This window comes from Glycine max, chromosome 1 (assembly GCF_000004515.6).
Source record: "Glycine max cultivar Williams 82 chromosome 1, Glycine_max_v4.0, whole genome shotgun sequence".
NCBI lineage: Eukaryota > Viridiplantae > Streptophyta > Magnoliopsida > Fabales > Fabaceae > Glycine > Glycine max.
Window position 1 is genome coordinate 49,316,888 of NC_016088.4, and position 15,005 is coordinate 49,331,892.

The 15,005-nt window shown below is 35.0% G+C and overlaps 1 pseudogene; it reads left to right on the forward strand.

Annotated features, from left to right (window-relative positions):
- The first annotated feature begins 13,009 nt into the window (after positions 1–13,009).
- LOC100801432 (probable aspartyl aminopeptidase) lies at positions 13,010–14,550 on the forward strand (annotated as a pseudogene).
- Positions 14,551–15,005: the final 455 nt, after the last annotated feature.

Here is a 15,005-nt window from a genome sequence, read left to right on the forward strand (position 1 = left end):
GATCACACTTTGTGGATCTATGACTTCTTTTCATCGGTTTCTTCGGTGCACCTTTAGTGTTGACCTTTGACGGAGGAGGGTGCATAGAGTTATGATCAGGGTATGCAATTTCTCGGAGTTTACTCTTCAAAGTTACTTTTCCAGACACATCAAGTTCATCAAACCTTTTAGATATGGTCTCTATCTCTTCCTTGATGCTGACTTCCGTCTCACATAACCCTTGGTTTGAAAAGCAAAGTCTCCTCCAGAACATATGGACTGACTCCAATGGGATGCTGCCAGCAGTATACCTAGAAAGCTCACATGCACAAGGAAGACCGTGCGTGCTTCTCATCACACAACCACAAGAAGAGGGATTGTTGTCAAGATAACGTAGACGGTCAACCTCAGAAGCAATCTGATTTAAAGCGTCCCTTGAAACCATCCCAAGAAGCCTCTTGTATAAGGTTTTTTTATATACATGGCCAACCACATGCGTACTGGTTTCAAAGGATGCTTTAATTTCGACGTGTTGCAACGTGATCATGTTGTTCATGGCATCCCAAACACTACATAGGTCTCCAACGCTATTTTGTAATACTCTTTTGAGAGCCCAATGAGCTGATTCAACCCTACATTTAAAATACACAACAAGCATCAAAATATACAACAATTAAATATCATTTATTACTAATCCTTACTAACAAATAAAATTAGTTCTTAATACCTGTTTGTTGTTGTGTTGCCTAGGTGCATTATCTTATTCGTCCATGCTGTAATAAATTTTTCCTTGTGGGTGATAATCCATCTGTTGTTAACATAGTCAGTGAACATCGGCCAAGGCGAACAAGCAACTTGAAACTTCTGAAGTGACTCATGGAACTGGTGTTCGGACGGACAATCAACCAAAGTACCTCAGTTATCCATTACATAGTCCCACACATTTTTTTCACCGATTAAAGATTTGCACTTCGCCTTCACATTCTTATCGATATGAAACCTGCACAACAAATTAGTAGACTCGGGGAACACAGTTTTCACTGCATTCATCAGTGCTAAGTCTCTGTCAGTGACAATAACAACAGGGAGGCGATCGTTTCTTAAAAATAGGCCTCAAAATTGTTCCAAAGCCCATACAATATTATTAACACGCTCAGCCTCCAGATATGTAAACCCAACAGAGAATGTCATCACCGTTGGTGTCACTCCAACAAAGTCAAGTAGTGGGAGTCTGTACCTGTTTGTTTTGTAGGTACTGTCTATAAAAAAAAACACCAGATGACATGCATTGCATAACTTTACTGGATCTGGGTGACACAAAAACAGATCACGCACCACAACTTCATCCTTCAATCTGCCAATGAATGTATTGATCACATTCGAGAAGCTTCATCAGATGCTGCATTTCGGTATCAGCTCCTCTTATTGAAGAACGATATGCACTTCTTGCATTGTAAATTTGCTTTATCATGGTACAACTGTTGGCATTGTGTTCCTTCAACGTTAGCAAGATGTTTTTTGGTTTCACCATCGACTTTGTCATATCAGCAATAATTTTCTTTTCTTCCTTAGTCAATCGCCCAGCGTATGGATGTCCAACTAAGGACTTGGCCAATTCATGATTGTGAATCCCATAGATCAACTTCACCATCCAACCTTCCCCTCCATGCACTGGTTTCCCACGAAGCCTGAAGGGACAACCACATTTCCTACTCCCAGTGTCTTTTCTAACGAATTCTTTATTCCTGCACTTGTACGTACCACTTCTTTCACACCCAATCAAGACAAATAAACTTCTTCCTCTGCTACCGGTCTCTGTGTCAGACCTCATAATCACTGCAACAAATCCATTTTCATGGGCAACTGTTCGAGCCCATTGCAAAACATCATCTCGAGTACCGAATGCCTACAACGCAACCCAAACATATTAATTTTTATACAAAACATCAATTCAACCAAATGACTCAAATTATCTATGATTACCTGAGCCGTATCAAAAGCATTTGAACAATCCACATGTGGTTCATTCACCCCACATTCTTCTTCATTATCATAATCATAATCCATTTGAACTTCTTGTGACATCGCATAGTCATACCTCCATTGATCTTCGTCCATCTTAAGGACATATGCATCATACACAAGTGCATTCAAATTATCATATAACCACATCCAAAAATTTACTACATATTAACTAACAAACATATTAACAACTAATACAAATATATTCTAACTTTATAACTACATTATTTACTTAAACTAAACTTAACACTATGTTAAACAACTAATACAAATATATTCTAACTTTATAACTACATTATTTACTTAAACTAAACTTAACACTATATTAAACAACTAATAAAACATTTTTTTACTACAACAAAATACAATTATGTTACCTAAATCATTTAATATTATATCTAAATCATTATACCTAATTAAACCAATTATATCCACAATACAGATATTATAAATGATAATATTCATATTCATATATATATATATATATATAAATTTTAAAGCACAATTAAAAAAATTTGTTAATAAACTGAATTTTCGGAAGAACTTCTTCCGGAAGTTCCAGAGTCTCATTCCGGAAGAAAGTTCTTTCGGAAGAGCCTTCCAGAACCACTTATTCTGGAATTGAGGATGGTAACTTCCGGAAGCACTTCTTCCGGAATTGAGCATGGTAACTTCCGGAAGAACTTCTTCCGTAAGTTCAACATTCTCATTCCGGAACTACTTCCTTCAGTAGTAAAAAGTAATTCCGGAAATAGTTTTTTACTGTTCATCTTCTCTAAAACTTGCCAGAAAATGCGAAAAAAAATCGATAAATGCGTACCTCCGACGAAATACGAACAACAACGACCAAAACAACTTCAAACACAGAACAACTGCTTCACGGGACCACCAAATCGCTTGTTACAGAACTTCTTTCATGGGACCACCACAAAATCTTTTTACGGAAAAGGATAACAATAGCAAGAAGATGGAGATGAAGATGAAAGCGCAGTAAATTTAAAGAAAACAACCAGGGGCAAAATCGTCATTACATATACATTAAATATTATTTTATTTTTAGTTATTATTATAAAATAAAATTTATTTTACTTCACGTTGTTATAAAATTATAATTATTTTTTTATTATATATTAAGTTTTGTAATACAAATTATAATTATTTTTTTATAAAATATACGAATTAATTAATTTTATGCTTTAAATTATGCTAAATTGTCACACAAATTATTATTTACATTTACATGCGCGTAAAAAAGGAATTACAAATATTAGTCATAATTATGTTCACTAATAATAATTTATGTATAATAATATTATTTATTTTATAACTTAATTTATTTATTAAAATCAAATAATTAGGAAAATACAGCATTTTTAACAAATAAAAAAAAAATTAAAACTTCCGGAACAACCTTCTTCCGAAAGAAGAATGAAGTATTCCGGAAGACTGCTTTTCCGAAAATCTTCCGGAAGACACTTCTTCGGGAAGTTTTTCTGAAATTCTTCCGGAACTTTTCCGGAAACACAGTCTTCCGAAAGTGTTCCGGAAGAAAGTTCTTCCGAAAATAGCCTTCTCAGAGGATATAATTGCCCATTCACTGTTTGCTGGGTGCCCCAACAATTTTGCTGGGTGCACGTAGCAACTCCCACAAATGAAATGCCAAGGTTGGCCCAACCCTGAAGTGAGTAAAGCCTTGGCCTTATGCCCCGAAAATATTTATTCATTAAAAATATATTTTTTTTACATAAAAGTTAAAATAAGTAATTACTTGATAAATTAATAATTTTAATTTATTGGAAGTAACTAAATATTTTATTTCTTAAAGAATGTATCTTAATGTGACTTTCTCATATTACACAAATATTAATTAGGATTAAGTATATTTTTAGTTTATCTGAATATTGAAATGTTTGCTTGTAGTCATTCAAAGTGAAATTGTCTCATTTTGATCCATTGTTTAAAAAAGTGCGTTAGATATGATCTTTTTCATCATTTACAAAATCCTTTTAGCCACTTATTTACAAAAATGAAAATACTAATACGGATACCACATTCTTTAGCTAACACACTGTTTTTGATATATTATCTATTGATTAAAATTTTTTAAATATTATAAAATTTTGTGAGCCACTCCTATTTAATTAATCTTATTTATGATTTTTTAGTTTTCGATAAATTTTAACCAATAAAATATAAGTTTTTAGAAAATGTGTTGTTAGAACTTTATATAAATAAAGACCACATGATGCATTTTTATAAATGGAATAGACTATGGAATGATTTTATTTTAAATGATTTTAACCAATAAAATATAGGTTTTCTTTTACTTGAGAAAAACCTTTTACGGTTATACAAGAATTAAAATCTTTTTTGACATATTATGTTTCTTAAGAAAAAGTGAAAATGCTGTCAATTTTTCTAGGTAACCAAACTTGCTATTTCCTTAGCCCATTTATCTTTTTTCGCTAGAGTAAAATGTTGTAATAAGTGATCTATCCAACCTTTTTCCAAACAAAACAAGGTTACCAAAGTGATGATGCTTCATCCTAGGTATACCACTCATACACATGTTATTATCAAGGTGCTTGAATCACAATTTGGTCATTGTCAAGGTGCTTGAACTTCATATTTTCCAATACAAGTCTTGACCATGGTCTGCTCTCAAAGTGCTTCATGAAATGTTAGGAGATTTCATTCTTCATTGATCAACTCCCAGCACTCTAATCCCATCAACATCAAGACCTAGAAATAGAAGAATATAATTTCATTCAATTCATTCGCCTCCACCTATTAATGCAGTGGTGAAAGACCTTAAAATTTGCATATCCCCTCCTTTAACCATCGCTGTCTAGCTTTTCGCCATAAAGAACTGTACAATTCATATTGCTTAACTGGAAAATTTGTGCTGTGTAATCCCTCGGGGCTTATGCAAGAGATTTTCCCTTTCAATTATAAGTCCCACTTCTTTAATTCCTATTTTGCTATATGGTCCTTTCATCAAGATTGTCACCCTATTACATTCCTTCAATTTCTGATTTATTAACTTCAATTTTTCCTTTAACAGAAACACACCCCAACGCTCTTTGTTCATAGAACTTCTCTACTGTGTTCCTTACAAATAATTCATCCCCCAGCAACAATTTATATCGTGAACACAATTATAATATACAAACTTCCATTTTCTTTAACTATATTCACTTCATATCCTACCAATTATTATATTAAGGGTGATGCTATTTTGTTACGAAGAAAAACTGGCACAATAGCAAGAATTAGCGATACGATCCATCAAGAAACATTAATAACCATACATTAAATAACCAATTCAATCATATTTTATTTCATATGGTTCTTTTGCAACAACCTTTGTACAATATAGCACGTTTGTAAATGTACTAAAGAACCATGCATGACGCATGTCTGCAATGGATATTTCACAAAATGAAAAAAAAGAACTGTAAGCAAAGACCCTTATTAGGCGCACACGCACCTTGTTGTTTCTTACTGCATCTTTGTGTAAGTAACAACGAAGGACAACTTGTGGTTAAATGTATGGCGAAAGGTGCGCAAGGAGATGAAATCATTTTCTCTCAAGCAATGCTGGTCGAGGAAATTGAGCCAACCTCGGTTCAGCGCGTAGAAAACATTGCCATTCCCCTCGCATTTCCTCAGCATCATCTGGAACTCGTGCCCTCCCCTGTCATACACATTCACTTCAATCCCCTCTCTAACGTCTTCCCTTTCCTCCAGGAAATCCAAGAGGATATCTTCAAACTCTGGCACTCGCAACAAGAACAAGTTGGACTTGTCGCCGGTGAGTTGAGCTCTGTAGGGCATGCTCAACTCACATTCCTTCACTATTCCAACGCTCATCACGAAATCCAGCTGCTGCTCCTCCCTTGCTAGGATTTCTCTTTCTGATGAGGGCTCTGCATCTGCCATAATATCTCTCTTCTCTGAACTTTAAGAGGTTTTATTGTTTAGGTCATGGTAAGCTCTCACAGACTCACATTGTATATATATACTACGTTGCACACCCCTCACTTGAGTCATTCGTGACTCATGAGTAATCAGATACAATTTCCTAGGGTTAGAAAATACTAATTAGAAGCATGCACATGTTTAAAAGAGAAAAACAATTAAAAAAGACATGAAGATATTGATAGAGGATTCTGCAGGTTGAATCCATGACAATTAATTTATACTTCTGCTTTTAGTTAATTCATGTATGCATTAAAACATTCAGAATGTATAAATTAGAATAAAAGTGAATATTTTCTTATTTATAAACACTAAAAATATATTTAATCTGAATTTGAATAAAATTCATCAAATGAAATTGATATATTTAGTATGTTATAAATATAAAACATTGATGTTTTTCCTTTATTAGTATGATTTAATATAGTAAATATTTTTTTAACTGTTAAATAAGATAATATAAAATTGTTAATAAATAATTTTTAACATATTTCCTATTTTTTTTTTATTTTTTTTGTTGGATTACAAAACAACTAGATGATTAGAAGTCTCTAGGAAAGGAAACATGAGCCATATCAACTCTTAACTTAGCAATAATACACTGAGGAGGAAACTCAAACACTTACACCATAGACAAAGCCGAAATAACTTGCTTAAACATATGTTCTGTGTAACTAGATCACTTAAACATATCAATGAAGATTTGATTTCTAATTAACTTTAAACATTGAAAATGTTTTATTAAGAGAGATAAGCATATTTTAGTAATTTTAATTAACACTTAAAAGGGAATAATATCTATCTAGCTTGTCTGTTAGGAGGTATCTTTATTTTTTTTTAACTGCAGTATCATATATAGTGAAATTTATAGCATACTTTTTTATATGATAAGAATACATTGAATAATTACTTAATTAAACTCATTATTTTTTTTACTGAATTATAAACTCATGTCTAAACATATATATGATTTTTTTTTAATTTTCAAGTTTCATAACCATAATGGTCAAACAATAATTAAAATATGATTAAATTATAATTTTGATTCTTTTTTAATTTTTTATATGTAATTTTTTAAAAACACGGAATATATTTACACCATCATCATCTTCAAATAAAATATTTTTAACGGTGACACCATGACTAGCGCATAATAGTACAGCCCACAATACACCTACAACTCCCATCATATGAAATGAATTTAATGTCCAATTATGAAACAATTATTTCTTATATATTTAAGTGATTTAAGTGAGTTGAGCCGATCTAACTTTTTTAGGTATGCATCTGCCTCGCATAGCTTGCGCGATAACGGGCTAACTTGTGCCCGTTATGAAAGAAGGAAAATTATAAAAAAAAATAGTAAAAAAGAAACACTATCAAGCGATTATAGTGGAATTCATAACTTGTTACTCTCTTTTTATTTAGTCCTATATGAATTAAATAATCTAAATCTATAAAAAAAAAACAAAGAATAGTGGAAGATCACGAACAAAACAGGCACACGGTAAAGGTTAGTTTAATTATTAAAAAAAACCGAATTATTAATTTTTAAATATAATCATTAGAAATTATTAAATATGATTTGCTCTAATACTTATCTTTATACATTTACTTTTCCATGATATACATAAAAGTATAATATTAGTGGTTTTTCTGTTTTTTCTCAGATGCATGTATCTTAATATTTTTGGCCAGCGTCTGCATCATATAGCTTACTGGCCAACTTGTGGCCTGTTATGAAAAAAAGAAAAATATTATAAAAAAATGTATGTAAAGAGAAACATTGACAAGGGATTGTAGTGGAATTCACAACTTGTTAGTCTCTTTTTATCTAGTTTTTTTATGAAATAAATAATCTAAACTTACAAAAATATTAAAAAAAAATACACAGAATAGTGAAAGATTACGAACAATACATGCACAGGTGAAGATTAGTTCAATTATTAAAAATAAGAAATTATTAAATATTAAATATAACTATTAGAAATTATTAATATTATTTCCTCTGTACTTATCTTTGCACATTTGTTTTTAGATGATATATACAAGTAATTTGATAGCAATAGTGCATGAGCTAACAGGCCCAAAAGGATAACCAATAGATCAACATACCTCCCATGCTTCCCACCTCCCTCCATGGTGGCCACCACCCCTGCATTTATACTATCCTCCAGAGGTCTTTTTCCCTTCGTTATGGTGCCCATACCCGTCACCACCATCTCTGTTCATAGCTTACTGTGTCCCTGTGAGAGTTTAATTCTGTTTTGTGTGATGTAGATTTGATTGTACATTGAATATAAGAGAGTAACAAAATTTTAAAATTCTGTTATAAGTGCCTAGCCTAAGTGTGAAAGGTTGTTGCTCTGTTTTGCTTGTATAAAAGGACATACATACATCTTAATAAGTAGTGTTTTTCATTCTATCATTTTTCTGTCTTTGGTGCTATTCCTAGTGTGTAGATGTGTAATTCTTTGCTTGAAATAGTGAGTGATACACGAGTGAATGTGTGAGGGAGTGAATTGCATCTCTTGCAATTGAGTGAGGAACAATGTGTGTTCCAACAATTGGTATCTAGAGCATTGGTTTCGATAGAAGGGGCAAGAATCACTAACAAGAAAAGAAAGAAAGGTTCTTGGAGGTATTCTTGAAGGAGTTCTTTGATGGCTGCAATATCTGACACAATTCCTGCAAATCTACCAATTCTTATAGGAAAGAACTATGAAAATTGTAAGATTCAAATTAGGGTGGTGATGCGATTCCAAGAGGTTTGGGAGACCGTAGAAGAAGGTTATATACTTGTGGGAGAGAGAGCAACAGATGAACAAAAGGCTGTTGATAGAGAAAAGGAAAAGAAAGATTGCAAGACACTTTTCATTTTGCACCAAAGTGTAGATGCTGCTAACGTTGAAAAGGTAGCAATGGCTCAAACCTCTAAAGAAGCATGGGACATTCTGGAGAAATCTCATGAGGGAGCCACAAAAACCAAGAAGATCAAGCTACAAACTCTGAGGAGACAATATTAACTACTACAAATGGAAAAGAATGAATCAGTTGCTGAGTACATCACAAGAGTACAGACAGTGAATTCAATGAAGGGCTATGGAGAAGAGATAACTGTGCAATTAGTTGTAGAAAAGGTGCTTAGAACCATGCCACCCAAGTTTGACCATATTGTGGTAGCCATCGAGGAATCCAAAAATCTTGAAGAGCTTAGCCTAAAGGAATTGCAAGGATCTTTGGAATCTCATGAGTAAAGAATGAATGAAAGGATCAAAGAGAAGAAAAGTGAACAAGCCTTGCAAGCACAGTCTAATCCAAAAAAGCATGGTGATTGATGGAAGAAAGAGAAAACTGAAGGGAAGAGCAATAAATGGAGGGGAAATCAGAACAATGATAAGGACCACAAGAAAGGAAGGGGATCCAATTCCCAAAACTCTTCAAATAGAAAGAAGTTCGACAAAAGAGTTATTCAATGCTTTAACTGTCAAAAGTTTGGGCACTTTGCTGATGAGTGTTACAACAAACCTAATAACAAAAGAGAACCTAAAGGCAATGATGCAAAATTAGCTCAGGAAGAAGATGATGACATTGAACAGGTACTGCTAATGGTAACTACTCAAATTGAAGGGGCAAGTGATAATTGTTGGTACCTAGACACAGGTTGCTCAGCTCATATGACAAGAAGAAGAGAGTGGTTTCTCAATCTTGATCAATCTGTAAAGAGCCAAGTCAAATTTGCTGATGATAGAACTTTGAATGCTGAAAGAATTGGGAAGGTCCTTATAAAAACAAAGGATGAAGGTCAGTCTTGCATCACTGATGTACTCTTTGTACCAGTTATGAAAAGTAATCTCCTCAGCTTAGGTCAATTACTAGAAAAGGGCTTTATGACTAAGCTTGAAAACAAGATGTTGAGAGTGTTTGACAGAAATCACAAGCTCATTTTGAAGTCCCCTCTTTCAAAAAAATAGAACATTTAAAATTGAGATTGATGTGATAGAAAAAAAGTGTTTTGCCACTATAGTAAACAATGAAGAGTGGTTATGGCATTACAGAGTTGGCCATTTAAATTTTAGAGATCTGATTCAGCTAAACTCAAGAGAAATGGTGTTGGGTTTGCCTCAGATCAAGCCTCCTAGTGAAGTATGTGATGGTTGTTTACAGTGTAAGCAATCAAGAACCACTTTCAAACAAAATGTACCAATCAGGGCAAAGGAGAAACTTGAAGTGATTTACTCTGATGTGTGTGGCCCTATGCAGACTGAATCTCTTGGTGGAAACAAATACTTCATATCCTTTATTGATGAATTGACCAGGAAAGTATGGGTTTATCTAATAAGAAGGAAGAGTGATGTCTTTGAAGTCTTTGAGAAGTTCAAAAATATGGCAGAAAAGCAAAGTGGCTCATTGATCAAGATATTGAGAACAGATGGTGGTGGTGAATATGTTTCTGCAGAATTTCAAGAATTTTGTGATCAGGAAGGCTTAATTCATGAAGTGACTCCTCCCCACACACCTCAACATAATGGAGCTGCTGAAAGAAAAAACAGAACCATAATGAATATGGTAAGGAGCATATTGAAAGGCAAGAGTCTGCCCAAGTACTTGTGGGGAGAGGCAGTGTCTACAGCTGTCTTCATCTTGAATAGGATCCCTTCAAAGAGATTGGAAGGAATAACACCTGAAGAAGCTTGGAGTGGTGCTAAACCAAATGTGAGCCATTTCAGAATCTTTGGATCACTTTGTTTTTGGCATATCCCAGATCAGTTAAGAAAGAAGCTAGATGATAAAGGTAAACAAATGATCTTACTCGGATATCACTCAACTGGAGGCTATAAGTTGTTTGATCCGAAGAGTAAGCAGATAATAATCAGTAGGGATGTGGTATTTGATGAATCTAGAAGCTGGGACTGGGAGCAGAATAATGAAATAAAGGGACTTTCAATAATGATAAGGTCAGAAGAGGAAGAAAAAAATGAAGGGAATGGTAAAACCACTCAAAGAGAAGTGAGACCCTAGAGAAATGCACCCAAACCAGCTAGATTTAAAGGTTTTGAGATGTTGTCTGATGCTGATGTAAGTGCAGATGGGAATCTTGTACATTTTGCTCTATTTTCTAAAGCAGAACCAATAAACTTTGAAGATGCTATGACAGATCAGAGGTGGGTTGAAGCTATGACAAAAGAGCTTAAATCTATTGAGAAAAATCAAGTGTGGGAGCTGGTATCTCAACCAAAATTGAAGAAGCCCATTGATGTGACTACAAAGAAAACTGGGATTGTGGCTAGAGGATTTTTACAGAAGGCAAGGTGGTCAAGTATAAAGCTAGACTTGTGGCTAGAGGATTTTTACAGAAAGCTGGGATTGACTACAAAGATGTGTTTGCACCAGTTGCTAGAATTGAGACTATTAGAACAGTAGTGGCAATTGCTAGCCTAAAGAATTGGACAATGCACCAACTAGATGTAAAGTGTGCTTTCTTAAATGGTCCTCTTGATAAGGAGGTCCATGTGACTCAGCCACCTGGATTCTCTATAGCTGGCCAAGAGTTAAAGGTTCTCAGGTTGAGAAAAGCTCTTTATGGACTTAAGCAAGCCCTAAGAGCTTGGAACAAGAAAATTGACAGTTTTATGATGAAGATCGGCTTTGATAAGTGTAGTTGTGAGTTTGGAGTCTATGTAAGATCCAAATCAGTAGGTAATATCATTATTGTATGCTTCTATGTGGATGATTTGTTGATCACAGGTGGTAATGAAGGTGAAATAGCAGAACTGAAAAGGGAATTGATGAGTGAGTTTGAAATGACTGATATGGGGGTCCTATCTTACTTCCTTGGACTTGAATTCAAGAAGACTGAGAGTGATATTTTGATGCACCAGAGCAAGTATGCAACAGAAATATTGAAGAGATTCAACAAGGTTGAATGTAATTTGGTTGCAACACCAACTGAGGTAGGTCTTGTACTTGAAAGGGAGGGCAAGGAAGACAAAGTCGATGAAACTGAGTTTAAACAGATTGTTGGTTCTCTCAGGTACTTGTGTCATTCAAGACCTGATTTGGAATTTGTTGTTGGACTGGTAAGTAGATATACGAAAAGACCCAGAATTCCTCATCTGCTAGCTGCTAAGAGGATTCTAAGGTTCATAAAAGGGACCATCAATACTGGAATTCTATTTCCAAATAAAGACAACAGCAATTCAGAGGAATTAGTGGGATATACTGATGCAGATTAGGGAGGAGATAGAGATGACAAAAAGAGTACTACAGGTTACATGTTCATGTATGGTGCAACACCAATATCATGGAGTTCTAAAAAGCAATCCATAGTGGCTTTATCAACATGTGAAGCTGAGTATGTTGCAGTAGCTGCAATGAGTGCTTGCTAAGTTGTCTGGTTGGACATATTATTACAGGAATTAAAAATCAAGGAGAGTGATAGAGTGAAGCTTTTTATGGATAATAAGTCAGCTATAAGCCTGTCAAAGAATCGAACCTCTCATGGTAGAAGCAAACACATAGAAACAAGGTTTCACTATCTTAGGGATCAAGTGAACAAAGAGAAACTGAAAGTGGAGTACTGCTGCTTATTTGATCAACTTGCTGATATTTTAACCAAACCCCTCAAAGGGGAGAGGTTTAAAATGTTAAGGGACAAAATTGGCTTGATGAACCTAGGAGATCAGAATTAAGGGAGGGTGTGAAAGTTTAATTCTGTTTTGTGTGGTGTAGATTTGATTGTACATTGAATATAAGAGAGTAACAGAATTTTAAAATTATGTTATAAGTGCCTAGTCTAAGTGTGAAGGGTTGTTGCTCTGTTTTGCTTGTATAAAAGGACATACATACATCTTAATAAGTAGTGTTTTTCATTCTATCATTTTTATATCTTTGGTGCTATTCCTAGTGTGTAGGTGTGTAATTCTTTGCTTGAAACAGTGAGTGATACACGAGTGAATGTGTGACAGAGTGAATTGCATCTCTTGCAATTGAGTGAGGAACATTGTATGTTCCAACAGTCCCTACAATGGTGCAACATCTATTTGATGGTTGGGTAACTGGTGCATGCCAACTATTTGATGATACAGGCTGGGTAGCAGATGCAACATTTGTGCGCAGCTTTGACAAGAGGTTATGTTCTTGTGCTATAAGGAGCAAAAATTTGGCACATGCCCAACCAAATCCACATGAAATGCTTCAACATCATCCTGCATTTCATGATTCTGCATTTCCCAAAAAGAAGTTAGGTAAGAGGTACAATGTCGAGGACGATTTTCACGTGATAACGGCACACACCGATAGCCCCCCTGCCTCAAACTGAAGCCCAAACCAACGTCGTGCAAGTGTAATTATTCCATTGTGAATGTGCAGACTTATGGGGTTGGCTTGTGGTACACTTGGTTTGATAGGGATTTGAGTGTTGCTGGAAGGGTCATTCTCAGAATTGGCCATAATTCTTATGTGCTTAAGCTTCTCAAAGTAGATAGACCCATGTTGCGCATTCCCACATTGACCATTCATCTTGATCGCACAGGGAATCAGGATGATTTTAAACCAAATCTAGAGACTCATCTTCTTCATTTACTCTCAATGGAACCTGAGGGAACTTCTTTGGAATTCAACTCCAAAGAGAAGAATAGTGCCTTGCCATCCAAAGCTCATCATCATCGAGTGCTTATGTAGGTACTGTCAGATGAGTTAAACGGTAATGTTGATGACATAGTGAATATTGAACTGAATGTTTGTGATACTCAACCTAGCTGCCTTGGAGGTGGAAACAATGAATTTATTTTTTCTGGAAGATTAGATAATCAGGCTTCAAGTTATTGTGCATTAAGGGCACTTGTTGACTCACGTGAATCTCCTGGTGACTTAGCAAGTGAAAATGCAATTTGAATGATTGCTTTATTTGACAATGAAGAGGTGGGTTCAGGTTTTGTTCAAGGAGCTGGAGCACCCACCATGTTTCAGGCCATGAGACGTATATTAGCAAATAACTATGTTGGTGAAGGCTCTTTTGTGCGCACTATTTGCCAATCATTTATTGTGTCTGTAGATAAGGCCCATGGAGTTCATCCTAATTTTATGGATAAACATGTTGGGGACATTCCTTCTGTTTATAGGTGGGAAATGACCAATAGGGTTGTTCATGCTGCTACTAGAGGAGGAAATTTGAAGATTTTGGAGGAGCTTCTTCCAATTGCTTTGATGTTTTGGCTTTTAGAGATGCTGATGGATCTACTGTTTTACATGCAGCTACTGGCAGAGGGCAAGTTGAGGGGCCAATTACCAATAGCTGAAGCTCTAGTCTTAGCATTTCCCCTAGTCTTAACATTTCCCTCATTGATATCTATAAGAAACATCTCTGGAGAAACTTTTCTCCACAAGGCTGTGTCTGGTTTTAATTCTTATGCATTTAGAAGATTGAACAAACATTTTGAACTTTTGAGAAACATGCTTAGGGGGAAGAACTTTCATGTGGCAGACAATATCAATGTTAAGAACAATGATGGAAGAACTGCTCTTCACATGGCCATCATTAGCAACATTCAGTTGCCCCATCAATAAAGGTGAATACATGTGATGTTGATGGCATGACCCCACTAGATTACCTTAGGCAACACCCCAAATCTGCATCATCAAATATACTAATCAAAAACTTGATCTCAGTTGGGGGAATGTTTGGATGTGCAGTTCTCTACATCAGCCAAGGAAGCTTTCACCATAGCATGACAAATACATTGCAGTATGTGGTGCATCAAGCTGATTCTACTGTGGATAAGCTTAGAAATGTATCAGAGTATCTTGCTCAAGCTAAGTAGGTTGGAATTGATTGAGTTTTTCTCCGCACAAATGTTCAAAATGATATTGATCAGACAAAAACAAATATCAATAACTTTGCTAACACCCTTGCTGATAAGACAAAGGAGAACTCAGACAACATACATGATCTCTTAGATTCTGCGAGGCTGGCCCTTATCATAATAGATGTTGTTACGCTAGTCTTGACATTTCTTGGACTT